The sequence below is a fragment of the Lolium perenne genome, chromosome 6 (assembly GCF_019359855.2).
Source record: "Lolium perenne isolate Kyuss_39 chromosome 6, Kyuss_2.0, whole genome shotgun sequence".
In the NCBI taxonomy this organism is placed as follows: domain Eukaryota; kingdom Viridiplantae; phylum Streptophyta; class Magnoliopsida; order Poales; family Poaceae; genus Lolium; species Lolium perenne.
Window position 1 is genome coordinate 183,027,766 of NC_067249.2, and position 16,537 is coordinate 183,044,302.

At 49.0% G+C, this 16,537-nt stretch overlaps 1 pseudogene; it reads left to right on the forward strand.

Annotated features, from left to right (window-relative positions):
• The first annotated feature begins 2,397 nt into the window (after positions 1-2,397).
• LOC139832573 (mechanosensitive ion channel protein 5-like) lies at positions 2,398-6,629 on the forward strand (annotated as a pseudogene).
• Positions 6,630-16,537: the final 9,908 nt, after the last annotated feature.

Sequence of the window (16,537 nt, forward strand, 5' to 3'; positions counted from 1 at the left end):
AGTTCCAGTCCGCTACCCTTAGCGCTCTGTCACTGATTGGTAGGCCCATGTATTTGATGGGGAACTCCCCCGCTTGCAGTTAAGCATGCATGACACCCGATGTTGGAGCTCCAAAGTGACCCGTGTCACCACCACTTCGCTCTTCTCGAAGTTGATTTTGAGCCCTGATATATTCTCAAAACACTAAGATTTGCAATCCCTAAGCCTGTTGGTCTGATCAAGATCAGGATGTCATCGGTGTATTGTAGATGTATCACCCCCCTGGGATGAGGTGCGGGATAACCCCCTCAATGTGTCCCGCCATGCTAGCCTTAGCCAGAATGGCCGCTAGTCCATCTACAATGAAATCGAACAGAATCGGGGACAATGGGTCACCCTGTCACACTCCCCTGGTGTTGCGGAAGTACGTGCCAACCTCCCCATTCACGTTGATGGCAGTCTGGCCACCCTTGACCAGCTGCATCAGTCGATGCACCACTCGTGCCGAGAACCCCTTACGGAGGAGAATCTCCTGGAGGAAATCCCAGCTGACTCTGTCGTAAGCCTTCTCAAAGTCTAGTTTGAGCAGCAAACCCTCTTGCTTCCCAACTCGGAGTTCATGTGCAATCTCATAGCCAGCACCCCCTCGTGCAAACATTTACCCTTGATGAATGCAGACTAGCGTCGGTCGATCGTCCTATGAGCTAAAGGAGCTAATCTAATCGCATAAGCCTTAGCCACAAATTTAAAAATAACATTGATCAAAGCAATAGGACGAAACTGTTTGATCCGCTTCGCCCCTTTAACTTTCGGGATTAGAGATATGATCCCAAAGTTAAGGCGAGCAATGTCAACCCTCCCTAGGGAAAAGTTGTTTAGAAGCTGCAGGATAGGTCCTGTGAGGATTCCCCAGAATCGTTTGAAAAACAAGACCGTCAAGCCATCCGGGCCGGGCACCGAATCAGGCTTCATACTTGAGAGGACCTCATCCAGCTCCTCAGCAGTGAAGGTGATTTCTAAGTCCCAGTTCTCCTTAGCCGAAACCATCTTTTCCTCGTCCTAGAGGTCGGGTCCGAGGGCAAAAACCCTATCTTCCCACATGGCACCCATGAGAACCTAATAGAATTGGTACACATGTTCCATTAGGGGCCGCGGCTCGTCCACCTCACCCACCTCGGTGATGAGGCATGGAATAGAGCACTTACGCTTGCGCCCATTCGCAATCGCGTGAAAGTATGTGGTGCGGGAGTCACCCTTCAGAGTCCATTGGGTTCTACTCCTCTGCCGCCAGTACTCCTCCTCGACCCGGTCCAGCGCCACAAGCTGGTCCTCTAGAAGAGTGGAGGGCCCATCCCTCCTCGTCTAGACCGTTGGCATCTGCCACCCGGTCTAGGTCCTCCACCTGGCGAAGCAGGTTAGCGCGGAAATTCCTCTTCTCCCTTCCCAAGTTGGCGCCCCTCCCCTTGAGGAATTGGCGGGAGTTGCGAGAGACACATTGACACAACTCCACCGAGCACCGGTGCGGCCCACAATCAGAGATGTAGCAGCGGAGCTTTTCCCCAAGTAGGTCCCCAAACCCGGGCACCCCGAACCACCAGGTCTGGAAGAAGAACCTCGACTGGTGAATCGGCGTGCCTTCCCCGATGCACATCATCGGTATGATCGGAACCCACCCTGGTGATCGCCGCGAGTGAGCAAAGGGGAAGGCTGCCTCCCAGGTAGGCAAAACAAGCACTCGATCCAGCACACACTGGGTCGGATGGATTCGTCTATTCGTCCAATTGTAGCGGGCCCCTGCCCTCACCAGTTCGCGTAGGGCCATAGTAGCGACCACCTCATTGAATCGCCTGACCTTGGACCAAGAGATATTCCCACTAATCTTGTCACTGGCAGCGCAGATCAGGTTGAAATCATCCCGACCACTACGGGGTAGGGTGCCTCCTCGACAGCCTGGACGAGTTCCCCCAGGAACTCATCCGTTCGACTATGATCTGCCGAGCCATGGACCATGGAGAAGAACCATTTCATCTTGTTGGTCCGCTGATAGATCGAAGCGTTGATAAAGAAGGAACCTTCCTCCATTGGACAACCTCAAAGCACTCATCACGGAAGCCCAGGAGCATTCCCCCGAATGTCCAAGCGCGGGAACCCAATTCCACGCGAACTGGCCCCCAACTTCCAAGCTACGAAGTTCAGCCGCGGAGAAGTCCGCCTTGATCGTTTCTTGGATGGCCACAATGTCCACTCTATGTTGTCGAAGGTAGGTTTTGAGTTGGCCACGCCTCCCTAGCTCCCCAAACCCCCTCATGTTGTAGATGAAGGCTTTCATTTTTGGGAACGAGTGGTCATCATGTGCCCCTTCGCACCGTCAGTAGGGGTCGTCGCTCCCTTGCGTGTGCCCGCATGTTACAAATGGTGATGTCCTCATCAGACGAGGCCGGGCACTCCGCGTTCGTGGTCTCCGACGCCTCGCCCACCGCTTCGCTCGGTGCAGCATCCTCCCCGGATGCCGACCCCGGGGCGGCCTCCCTGGCCCTCTGCTCAAGATCCTCCCGCACCTTGCGAGCCGCCACTACGGCCAGTGCCGCTTGCACCTGCTCCTTGTCCCTAACCAGCTCAAGTGCCTCCAACAGGGTGTCCTTGCTCGGTGCAAAAACGATATCGATATCCACAATCACAGAAGAGAGATGAGAGTCGTGTAGGGAAGGGAGGAGGGAAAAGTCTCAAGAATTGGGTGGTAATGATCTTGTTAAAGTACTACTATCTAAGTTCCATCAAGGATTATCATTGACTTCTAACTTGAAGATACATTTCCTAATACTACCATATGGTTTCTTTTGTAGGTGAACGCATTTAGAGGGTGCAAAGCTCTTACCTTAACACTTAATGATACAAAAACCGCAGTTAACAAGCTCAGCTAGATGGGCAATGTTGTCGTTGGCCTCATAGTGTTTGCTCTCTCGCGTCTTATTCTCGACGACGTAGGGACGACACATTTCTTCTTCTTCATCAGCTCGCAGCTCCTTGTGGCAGTCTTTGTGTTTGGGAATACTATGAAGACAATCTTTGAGGCCATTATTTTCTTATTTGTGACAGCATCCTTTCGACGGTTGTGACCGCTGTGAAATTTAAGAAGTACAGGTAATAAATCTGGTCTCCTCGCTTTTTGTTGGTTTTTGAATTGATGAATATTACCTTTGCGTTCGTTGACTAAAGTTTGAATACTTGAATTTCAGGTCATTGTAGAGGAAATGAATATCATGACGACGGTCTTTCTTTGTTATGATAACCTCAAGATCTATTACCCAAAGTCCCAAACAGTGTACTGGCTACCAAGCCGATTTTCAATTTCTACAGGAGTCCTGATATGAGAGAAGGGATCGACTTCTCCATTCATGTTGCCACACCTGTGGAAATGCTGGCCCTCATGAAGGAAAGAACGTGATGCTGAGAATTTCCCTTCATTACTTGTCAAATTTAGCAAGCAGTCATGTTGGTTGTTGTAGCAGTATTTACATTTTTAATTTGTAGCGTCACTTGCTGCTGATCTTACCATATCGGACTAACCATTTTTACCACTTGTGGAACCGGTTACATCGACTCTGCTGAAGTCCAAGCAAAGACAACATCGAGATTTGTTAAGGTAGCTCGGCAATTTGCCTACTCTGCGGGGCATGACTACCGGTGCACCTCCCTATTGATACCGCAACACTTAACCTCCTTGGGAGCCGGCTTCCCTTGCGCTCCTGCCGTTATCAAGTCATCATATGTTACAACATGTGGTGCCCCTCACATTATATAAGAGGGCCAAACTACTAAAATCTGACTCGAACACTACATGTATCCTATCCACGCCTATTATAACTCAAAGTCCAAATGTAGCCCAACTCGTACGCAATATTTGACACAAACTTAACAAATTCCACCTTGACGAATATTGTCCATCATCTTGAGTTTATCTAAGCCCCAAACCTCCAAGTACTCCGGACTTGAGTTATCTTCATGAGCTTCACTACTACTCCATATAACTGTATTTCCTTCTTTCAGTTTAACAATGTCACACACCGATCACTGATATACTTGAAAGTTATATAACTTAAAGGAATTTTACTGTCAAATTCATAGTCGTCTCATCCTTTTCGGATAGTCTTCTACATGTCCCACAGCTACAACACTCCGCCTCCTTCTGCATCTTGTCACATGGACTTCCCATGTGGACTGAACATTGCAAAAATATACGGCCATGTACCTTTGACATTTCAGACTTTTCAAAACACTTTCTCATATTCCCCATGATCGACTCTTATCCATCACTTGACGTCAATCTCGATAGACCCAATCACCAACTTGAACCTGGTACTTGCCAGCACTGTTTCACCCCTGCACACTTGTCAGGTCACATGTCCAACCGACAGTTCCTTGGTCTGTCGTTGTGTCCCGTGCTTACCGCACACCTCGCCGCACCGAGAATCCGCTATCTTGGCCAAGATCTACCGGGTAGCTAACCCACACCACCTCAGGCCCCACTGCAGATCCATCAGTCATACTCGACCGATGCCGAGTCCCACACATCTCTTGAACCCTGAGCTCCAGTCCGAACAACGTGTCTCTTGCTTTCCCGCTGACTAGGCTTCGACTCTCTGCATGCTTACGCCGTAGCCCCTCCATCACCCGAGTGGAATCTTCCACTAGACTCTAGCTCCACCTTCAACATGACTCCTTGGTAGATGAACAGTCTACCTGCACCCTGCCGACTTCAAGTTCCCATGTATACACATCTTGAATCAATTCTGCGCCATTGCATGTCGAAGCACGCACCCCTCAGGCATGCGCCACGTGTTTCCACACTGGCAGAAATCGGACACCATTAGCCGTCACGCTCCTGGGTCGTTGTCGCCAATCTTCACCGTCTTCTGTATCCGTCAGACTGTCCAGTCCAACCTAGCCGAACCTGTTCGACTGCAATCATGCTCCACCTCGCGTCTTATCAGCACGAACATCGCCGCGCACTACTTGACGCTTTTTTGGTACATAATTATCCATGACGCACTCCACGTCGTCACCATCCACCAACCTGCATGTAGAACCTCGTGCAAACTGCACAACAAACAACGAAACTAGCTTCATAGTAGTTACCCTGACTTCTGATCACCTGTACTGCACCTGGCCACGCTGGCAATCCCTATTAATCGCTTAGCCATTGTGTATATGGGGCTCCGCATAGGGATGGATTACATGGGCCGGCCCACTACTAGCGATATAGTCTTTTTTCCTTTTTCTTCGTGCATCACCCTGGTCTTCTACGGTTTTCATTTTGCTGGTCGGTTATTTTCTTGTTTAGTCCGGTTTTCTTCTCCAGTTTTTCCATCTTTTTCGACTTTTTTTTTCTAATATGAACAATTTTAAAATCTGAATAATTTTGAAGTCTAAACAAATTTTGAATTTAAACATTTTTAAATTTTGAATGTTTTTTGAAACTAAACAGTTTTTAAATTTGTACATTTTCAAATCTGAACAAATTTCTAGTTTGAACATTTTTTTAATCTAAACAATTTTCTAGTTTGAACATTTTACAAACTTGAACATTTTCAAATCTAAATAATTTTCTTGTTTAAACATTTTTCGAATTTAAACATTTCAAAATCTGAACAATTTTCAAATTTGAATAATTTTAAATTAATCGTATTTATAATCTGAAGTAAAACTAGCAACAAACCGAAAACAACTGATAACAATTTGGATCGATCGACGCGAGCCTGACCGTGCCACCATCGAGCGGATGTAAATGGGCCCCGGCCCAGGTCGTTTTCGCTTGAGCGATCTGATTTCCTTGCATCGCTAAGCGATACATAGGACCTCCCGGCCACGCCCGCCTTGCCACCTGCGTGGTTCACACAACATGGACGCCTGCTCGCCCGTGATGCTGCTGGTTCTCCAACCACGTCCGTGTTGTACTGCCTGCTCCACAGATCGACTTTCTGCGGCCTCCAACATCGCTTTGATACCACTTGTTACCATCGTAGGCGTACAGTCGATTTAATGAGGACCAAGAAATCACAACACGAAGACGACACCGAGATTTGTTAACGCAGTTCGGCAACTTGCCTACTCTACGGGGCATGACTACGAGCGCTCCCCCCATTGATACCGCGGCATTTGACCGTCTTGGGCGCCGGCACAAGCCGCCAGCTCCCCTTGCGCTCCTACCACTATTAAGTCATCGTAGGTCACAACATGTGGTGCCTCTCACACTATATGGGAGGCCCAGACTATTAGAGTCCGACTCGAAAACTACACGTAACCTATCCACACTTATTACAACTCAGAATCCAAACGTAACCCAACTCATACACACTATTTAAGACAAACTCAAGATACTCGAAGAAGGAACATTGGTACCCAGCACCATGGTTGTCCTCCGAGACATCGACGACACGAACAAGCTAAAAGTATCCATATGGCTTCGACACACACTGAACTTTCAAGACATGGGGATGAGGTTCGTGAGGAAGGAGTTGGTGCTCCAGGAGATGATCAGAGTCTTGAAGGACCTCAACATCGAGTACTGGATGCCGCCGCTTGACGTGAACATGCGGAACGCGCCCCCTCTTCAGTCCACGAGGATGCCGACGACATGGAATTATTCCTGAAGCAGCTCCCGCGCAGAGAACACCTTACAAGCGACAGGAGACACAAAAAGTGCGTTCGCCATCCAGCGGCGACAGCTGCAAGAGCCTGGTAGTAGCTAGCGAGCAGCAGATAGATGCCTAGAACTCTTCGTGTGCCTGCGGCGATCACTTAGGGCACGTTTGGTAGCCTGCAGACACATTTTTTTTGCATGAGCTGGGTCTTGGAATGGGCCGTTTGGTTGCATGCAGGCCGCCGCGTTCTTGTAGGAACCGGGTTTTAAAGCATTCCCGGGACAGGCCCTGGAGGAACTCCCGGAATGGCAGTTTCTCCGGAGCCAGGCCCGTTGCGGCCAGAAGGCTGCACGCGCGGGGAAGGGAGATGGAAACGTCACGTCCCTTCGGGAACACGCGCCATAATTAGCCTCACCGCTCCCCTCTCCTTCCTGTCACTCGTGACCGCATACTCACCCCCATCTCCAAACTTTCACATCACCCGGCGGTTCCCCTCCCACCGACCAATCCGCCGGACTGTTGCACGGAGGAGCACCGGTACCGGAGGAGGAGACGTCGGCGAGCAGCACCGCGACATCAGCCACAACCTGCTCCGTAGTCTTCATCGGCATCTCTAGTTCGCCCGCGACCTGGAGCTCGTCCTCGGCCAGACCAATGGCGGTAACGACCTCTCCTTCTCACCTTCTTACTCGTTGTGCCATAACATGCCATGCTCGGGCAGTTGCGACGACATGCACATTAGATCTTTTAGAGTTTTCGTTAGGATAGGTTCAGATTGATGTTTGCAAGGTGTTCCTCGCCATTGCTTGCTGTTCTTGTCGAGGTCTTCGTGTTCACGGCTCGATTTGTTTAGATTTGTTACTCTAATCTCCAATCGCGATAGATCCTTCCTAGATCGGACTGTGGATTGCTGAAACTGCCAGATTTTACTGTGCATGAAAAGAGGGGAAGGGTTTTTGTGCTGGGGTTTAGCATGTTCAGATTGCTGTGCGGAATGAGTCGCGCTAGTTTGTTCGAGATTGTGTTGTTTCTGATTGAACTAGGCCGATGATTGTAACCGGGAATCATAGTGTGAGGAGATGATTGATCAGAACCTGTGGCATGACTGAACATGACCATGCCATTGGTTCTGATCAAACATCTCCTTCATATGTCCTCATTGCATGAGGCCTATGCTACCTTGCTTTCCATGTTTGTACTTCTTCAGTTCTGCAATGGCCAATGATTTAACTATGGCACAACGGAAGGCAGGGTGGTGCCCTCAAACTTAGTCATGTGTGCCATATCTTGCACACTAGACTTAGTTTGCGGATAGTCTCTTTGCCTGCCGTATGATCCAATATATGAGACCTCATTTTGTTTGTCTAGTGCATTGGCCAATGATTGAACAATGGCACACTGGAAGGCAAGGTGCTGCCCTCAAACTTAGTCGTGTGTGTGTGATTACTTGCACACTAGTCTTAGTTTGAGGGCAGTCCGTTGAGCTGCCGTGTGAGCCAATGTATGAGGCATCACATGTTTTCAATGTTCGTTTTCATCTATATACTTGTGAGCAGGCACACCTCTAATGACATGTGTTCTTGTGGCAGACTGAGAAGCTCAAGCATGGGTCACCTACTGAGACCCCCGACGAGGTACCCCCGAAGAAGCGAAGGGCGGCTAACGTCGTACACTTCTAGCCGTACATAGGGCCGGACCAGTTCCTGCGCATCATCTTCAGGCCCACCTTCAGCCAGCTCTGGATCCCTCAAGATTTCGTTAGGTGGTTCAGAGAAATCCCTTCGAACATCATCGTCACCACCAACACTGGCTGCAACTGGAGGATGACTACGGTGAGAGAAGGCGATGACGCATACATCGACCAGGGGTGGGCGGGCTTCGCCGTCGCTCATCAGCTGCAGGTAGGCCAGTTCCTCATTGAAAGATCGAGATGTCGCCTAGAGGGGGGGGGGGGGTGAATAGGCAATTACAAACTCTTGCGGATTTGTCTTGTATGAATGCGGAATTAAACTATCGTTTAGTTTACAAGCACAAACCCTAAATATGCTAAGCTCAACTAAGTGTAACAATAGTAACTAGAGCTAAGCAAGATAGGCACAAGATATATGTAGCACAAGTGATAGCAAGATATATGTACTTCAAGCACGATGGCTATCACAAGGAAAGAGAGCTCGGGTATAGAAATAACCGAGGCACGCGGAGACGAGGATGTATTCCCGTGTTCCCTTGCTTTGCAACAAGGTAAGTCACGTTTGGAGGAGTGGAGGTCCCACGAAGGATTCCCCGCGCCACGAAGGCTTACCCTATTCTCCGAACCACACCCACGAAGGATAATGGCCCTTTCCTTATGGTTAGCTTTTCCTCCGCTCCGGAGATGGCAAGCTCCACAACCACTTCACAAGCTCCACGAAGGAGAAGCCCGGGCCTCTTCACAATCTTCTTGAAGAGATCACCGGAGCACCAATCACCAAGCCAACTAGGAGGTCACCCTCCAAGAGTAACAAGCTCACGGTCTCTCACTCGAACAAATCGTGGTGGAGAGCTCAACACTATGCAATGATGCAAAGCAAGAACACCGGAGGTGTTCAAGTCCTTCACACTCAAATCCCACCAAAGCAACGAATGCTAGGATGAGATTGGAGAGGAAGAACAAGGGGGAAAGTCAACCAAAGACTCCAAGATCTAGATCCCAAGAGATTCCCTCACTTAGAGAAGAAACGGTTTGGTGGAAGTGTAGATCTAGATCTCCTCTCTCAAATCCTCAAATATGAGCAAGAATGGTTGGAGGAATCAAGGGGGAGAGCAAGTTCTTCAAATAGCAACAATGGAGGTGAGAGAATGGGAAGAACTAATTGCTCAAGGTGGAAGAAGGGCTATTTATAGTCTAGGGAGAAAAATAACCGTTGGGGAAAAAACCAGGTGAAAATAGGCAGAAAAACGGGCCAGAAAAAGTCCCACCGGCGGCCCAGCCGGGTTGGCCGGGCTGGCCGGCCGAGCGGTCCGGCCAGCCGGACCAGCAATGCGAGGCGCGCGCCGCTGGGCGGCGGAAAGGCCCCAGGCCGCGCGGAGCGGCCCAGCCGTGTGGCGGCGGCGGCCCAAGCCGCGTGGGCGGAGGCGGCCCAGCAGCGCCGGGCGGCGCGGAGTCTTGGCCGCGCGGGGGCGCGACGGGGGTGCAGGCCAGGTGGGCCGCCGGGACTGGGAAGCGGCCGGTCAAGTTCCGGTTGGACCGAGAGGCAAGCTGGGCTGCCGGCTGGTGGGCCGGTGGCCGCCCGGTCGACCGGGTGGGCCGGCATGCGGTCCGGCAGGCCGGGCGGCAACCGGCCGCCTCCCCCCTTTTTCTTTTCTTTTCTTTTCCTTTTTCTCTTTTACCTTTTCTTTAATAACTATTGCTCCCGAACTCCGATTCGCATGAAACCAATTTTGTTGGAAAGATAACGACGAATAGAACCCCAACAAAAACTCCTCACATAACATTTTTAGATGATTTTAGAGAGGAAGTCTCCCACCGTCAAGAAACGGTAAAGATGTCCAAACTCGAAAACGCAATAGAAGATGCATGCGGATTCCGTTTTCGATGAACTTGGGCTTGTTGTAAAGCTAGCAACAAGCTCAAGAACCTCACACAGAGAAATACCAAGAAGCAATAAGGATATGCAAAGTATGCAAAGGATTGAGCTCCCTAAGACGATGTGATCAAGTTACTCAACCGAAAGCCCCTCTTAATAGTGCGGCTATCTATCCTATAATCCGGTCTCCCAACATCCACCTTGAGACCGGTAAAAGGAAAACCTAGCAAGGCCATACCTTTGCCTTGCGCATCCCGCTTGATCTTGATGATAACTCTTCAATCTTCACTCAAGCCGGAATGCCACACTTGACCAATGTTGCTTCGTGAAGACTCACAAATGCTCCCCCATACACTATGATGGGAAAGCCCCATTGATGCACATCTTCACATGTCCATTATCACCAAATGGACGACAAGCTTCAAGCATGTGATCCACTCAAGATACTCATCTTGAACTTGTACAACTCAACCTTGTATCTTCTCATATGATGTTCTTGATGCCAATACACAAGGTATACATTTATCTTCATGGCATCCATACTTGAATCCAACACATGGAGAGCAAGTAGTACCTATGGAATATTCCTTCATATAAACTCAATGCAAACATTAGTCCATAGGGGTTGTCATTAATTACCAAAACCACACATAGGGGCAATGTACCCTTACACTCATCTTCAAGAAGGTGTCCTCCTTCGAGTAGAGTGTGGTCATCTTCGACCACACCTGCACTAAGGTGATGACTAGGTGTCGTTACCATGGCGATGCCACCAGGTGTGTCATCTTCGAAAATCATGTCTGAAGATTACCTGATTCTGTGTCGCTGCTACCATGTTTGTGTCTAGTTGTTGTTCATATCGTGTGTTGAACTATGATCGTCTCTGATGTGTCCTGAACTATGATCGTGTTTGAACAATGTTGTGTCGTCTACTTGTGTTGTCTATGATCAGTGCTAAGTTTGCCTGAACTATGTTTGTGTTCTTGCTTCTGCTGTTAATCGCTGGTAACCTCACAACTGAAGGGAAGAGGTAAGCAGAAGCAGATTTTGGGTTGCAACCAAACAACAGGGGCGCCGTTCTGGGCTGCTACTAGGTCTGAAAACCGACCTACCAGACGGGCAAAGCCCAAATCTCCACGGGGCCAAAAAAACTCTGTGCAGATCACCAAACAACGTGGCTTTTATGGCCCATGGCCCATCTGCGACGCGCAGGGGCCTTCTTCCCACTGTGCCAGGGGTGCACAAACTGTTGCAGGCTACCAAACGCGCCCTTGGTGCGGTCTGTAGTGAGAGTGTTCTGCAGTATGAAAGCTTTGGTACATTTGATGATAGTCATACAGAGTGGCCATTCCAAATGGTTGAAAGCACCTTTTTTGGGTAAGGAGCCCAGGCTCCCGATTTCATTAAAAATGAAACCTATAATACAACCAGAATAATTTCAAGCTAGGTTCTTCATTACAAAACAGCACCAGAAACGTAAAACCCCAGAAGTCTTTTGCTAATGCTATTATAAACCATGAGCTATAGAGCAACACCAGGAGACTAAAATGAATATCATAGAACAAGACTCCACAACTTTTTTGGCACTGATGGAGACAGTAAAGGGCTGTTTGGTTGCTCGCTCGGACCTTTTCCATGTGTAGAGATCTTCTCTGTAGAGCAATGATCTTTAGAGCAATGATGATTGGGCTAAGTCCGAAATCATGTTCTGCATCTAGTTTGGTAGCTAACGAGCCAATTTCATCTTTATTTCTGCACATTTTTTGATAGCCCGCAAAGCACAATTTCATGTACGAGGACAACATCGAGTTTGGTTGCAATCTATCTAGTGACCGGGTAACCACTTGTCACAAGTGGTGACCTTACCATGCCATACTACGAACAGCTCTACGAAATATGTAAGTAGCGATGTTCAGCCCTAGCTACTAGAAAATAGCATTTCGTTAAGATTCTCCTTAGCTAGTAGCAAATAGTTGTTCGTCATGACGTTTTCCCTAGCTACTAGCAAAGTGGTGTTTAGGACAAAGATAACGAGGAGCAGAGGAGTGTTGGACGGCATGATAGTGTTCTTGTAGGTTCGTTGTCCTTCTTTCTTCAGATCCTGGTTGTGCCTCTATCTGCCCACATTGCGTCAACCAACTTCTGCCTCTTGTTCTTCCAAGCCTGACTAACACCCTGAGTAACACCATGGCCATATTCAATGTCGTCCGGCGTCACGTCCTCCTCATCCAGGAAGAACTCATCAATATCCTACCGCAAGATCCAGTTGTGTAGAATGCAACATGCAAGAACAAGCTTAACTTGGGTGGGGAAAGGATGGAATGTCTTCTGATCAAAAGGATCTTAAACTTGTTCGAAAGCTCTCTCGATTGTCACTTGCAGGCTAGAGTGTCTGAGATGAAATAGTTCTTAGGCATTTTTTGGGTAGTGTCTTCCAGAGAACTCATTGAGATGATACCTTGTTGATCTAAAGGGTGGAAGAAAACCAGGATGAGAAGCAGAACCAGCATCACCAAGGTAGAACTTACCCTCTAGGAATTGGAGGCTATCAGGTCTCTCCAAGCTGTATGCCAGAATTGTCGCATCATGGGCTGATCCTTCCCATCGTGCTAGAACATATGTGAACCTCATCTCAAAATCAAAAACTACCAGCACATTTTGGCTTGTGTAGTGTTTCCCCCTATATGTGTGAAACTCGCTTCTTGTCACTCTTGCAGTCACATGACTACCATCAGCATCAATACAATCCTAACATTACAATGCACAACTTATTAGGCCGTGCTGAAGTAGGACAGTGTGATGCAAAAGGATCTCCAGTTTCTCACCTTGAAATATGGAAACCAGCGGTAACTATCTTTGATCTTCGTGGGAGTGTGGGCAGATGGCGTCTTGATCAATTCTTATATAAGCTCTCCAATAGCATACATAACTTGCTTGAAATAGTGATATATTGTTTCAGTGGGTCGCCTCCATGTGTTGTGAATCCCTCGAAATCTCTGCTTATGTCCAAAAACATGAAGAAACATTGCTACTTGTTCTTAGATACAACAGTTGATGCTATCTTTTAGCAACCCCTAAGCCTGAATGCTAGGTTGTTAAAAGGGGATCTTTTCATCCTCAGCATATGAACAACCTTTGTCATTACTGATATAGATTTAGTTAAATTGTTCATCCTCCTCTCTCTGTCATATTCGAACATTAGATCATAGGTGATAGACGACATGGCATTGCGACGAACCGCTTGCTCTAGGATCACAAACATCCATGCATGGATCAAAGCTATGAGTGCAACCACATGAATAAAAAGCTTCCGCTGCATGTCCTGATTTATTTGGTGTTGCATACAAAGAAGGTCAAATTTAGCTAACTAACGGCAAAATCGGCTTAAGTTCGAATGGTTTCGGCCGAAAGAGGGTAACTGGTGCTTACAACATTGCTTGAATCCGACGCCATGGTGTCGTCGGCAGAGACGACAGGGAAAAGATGGAACTTGACATGAAGCGAGGTCGCTGCTACTAATCTGCAGACCCCGATGCTCGGGGGACGCCAGACGAGAGTATGACGAAGTCGGTGAGGAAGATCTCCCTACTAGGACCTATCGATGCCGTAGATCTAAATCGTAGCAGCAGCCTTCGCTGCCCGAGAGGGAAAATGGGGAATGGTGTCTTGTCGACCTGAGGTGACCCACTATGGGGGGTGGTGAGCATACTTTTCGCACCATACCGGCCGGCCAAATTTACCCCTCCAGCGATCTTGCTCTGCACCCGCGTGTTCTCCCCCGCGATGGATTTCCCTACTTTTGCGTCTGCCAGTGCATGTCCCAGTGACAACAGATGAATCGAGGGTGCCTAGCGGGCTTGTCCCGACGTTGCTTTAAGGTTTGTGCGAGCCAACAACGCGGAACATGGTTGCCTTCCAAACCCATGATTTTTTGCATCCCTAGACCGGGAAATGAATTTCCCATCAAACAAATAGGCCCCAACTCTAAAAGCTTGTCTCAAACATTTTCCAATCTCCGCCTCAATGGCATCCATCCCTAGCACCGACTGAAGGCCTCCGAAGCCAATTCAGAGAAGAGCAGCTGTGCGGTAACCTCAGCCCGACGGTTGCATGGTGTAAGGGTACATTGCCCCTATGTGTGGTTTTGGTAATTAATGACAACCCCTATGGACTAATGTTTTCATTGAGTTTATATGAAGGAATATTCCATAGGTACTACTTGTACTCCATGTGTTGGATTCAAGTATGGATGCCATGAAGATAAAGGTATACCTTGTGTATTGGCATCAAGATCATCGGTATGAAGATATATATATATATATATGATATGATCAAGAAGAAGAAATGAAGATGGAGTTCTTATGTGGAACTCAATATTAGCCATGCTCTATCTTATGAGAGTATGAGAAGGTACAAGGTTAAGTCGGGCAAGTTCAAGATGAGCATCTCAAGTGGATCACATGCTTGAAGCTTGCCGTCCATTTGGTGATAATGGACATGTGAAGATGTGCATCAATTGAGCTTTCCCATCATGGTGTATGGGGGAGCATTTGTGAGTCTTCACGAAGCGACGATGATCAAGTGAGGCATTCCGGCTTGAGTGGAGCTTGAAGAGCTATCATCAAGATCAAGCGGGATGCGCAAGGCAAAGGTATGGCCTTGCTAGGTTTTCCTTTTACCGGTCTCAAGGTGGATGTTGGGAGACCGGATTATAGGATAGATAGCCGCACTATTAAGAGGGGCTTTCGGTTGAGTAACTTGATCACATCGTCCTAGGGAGCTCAATCCTTTGCATATCCTTATTGCTTCTTGGTGTTTCTCTATGTGAGGTTCTTGAGATTGTTGCTAGCTTTACAACAAGCCCAAGTTCATCGAAAACGGAGTTCGCATGCATCTTCTATTGCGTTTTCGAGGTTGGGTGATTTTACCGGTTATTCATGATATAAGGTTCTACCCTTTTATATTTATGATAAAATCCCCTCCTACAGATTCTTGAGTTTGCACTTTTTATAGGATAGCATTTGTCGTTATCTTCCAAACGAAATTGGTTTCATTCAAATCGGAGTTCGGGAGCATTTGTTATTAAAGAAAAGGGAAAAAGGAGAAAAGAATAAAAAGAAAAGAAAAAAAGGGGGAGGGGCGGCCGGCCGACCGACCGACCGGCCTGCCGGCCCACACGCCGGCCCGCCCGGCCGAAACCGGCCCGGGCGCTGACGCCGAGAGGCGGCATGCGAGGCGGCCCCGGTCCGGTCCGGCCACGGGCCCGGTTGCCGCCGGCCCACCCGGCTCCCTCTCGGCCCGACCGGCCTCTGGCCGGGCTGGGCCTTCTTCAACGCCCCGCGGCCCACCCGTCGGCCTGCGCTCCCGCTCTCCCAGCGCGGCTTGCTCGCGCCGCCCGCACTTCTTGGGCCACCTGCTCGCCCGCCACGACCCACGGCGCGTCGCCAGCCCAGCTCCCGCGCTCCCTGCTTTCCCGCTGCTCTGAGCGCCGCCTTGCCCGCCCGGTTGCTGGGCCGGCTCGACCAGGCTGCCGACCGGGCTCCTCAGCGCCCAGGCCGGTCGGCCGGCCTGGCAGCCGGCTGGGCTGTCTTTTTTGCCCGTTTTTCTTCCCCTTTTCACTTGTTTTTTCCCCAACGGTTCTATTTCCCCCTTAGCTATAAATAGATCTTTCTTCCACCTTGAGCTGTGACTTCTTCCCCTTTCTCTCACCTCCATTGTTGCATTTGAAGAAGTTGCTCTCTCCCTTGATTCCTCCAACCGTTCTTGCTCATATTTGAGGATTTGAGAGAGGAGATCTAGATCTACACTTCCACCAAACCGTTTCTTCTCTAAGTGAGGGAATCTCTTGGGATCTAGATCTTGGAGTCTTTGGTTGACTTTCCCCCTTGTTCTTCCTCTCCAATCTCATCCTAGCATTCGTTGCTTTGGTGGGATTTGAGTGTGAAGGACTTGAACACCTCCGGTGTTCTTGCTTTGCATCATTGCATAGTGTTGAGCTCTCCACCACGATTTGTTCGAGTGAGAGACCGTGAGCTTGTTACTCTTGGAGGGTGACCTCCTAGTTGGCTTGGTGATTGGTGCTCCGGTGATCTCTTCAAGAAGATTGTGAAGAGGCCTGGGCTTCTCCTTCGTGGAGCTTGTGAAGTGGTTGTGGAGCTTGCCATCTCCGGAGCGGAGGAAAAGCTAACCATAAGGAAAGGGCCATTATCCTTCGTGGGTGTGGTTCGGAGAATAGGGTGAGCCTTCGTGGCGCGGGGAATCCTTCGTGGGACCTCCACTCCTCCAAACGTGACGTACCTTGTTGCAAAGCAAGGGAACACGGGAATACATCCTCGTCTCCGCGTGCCTCGG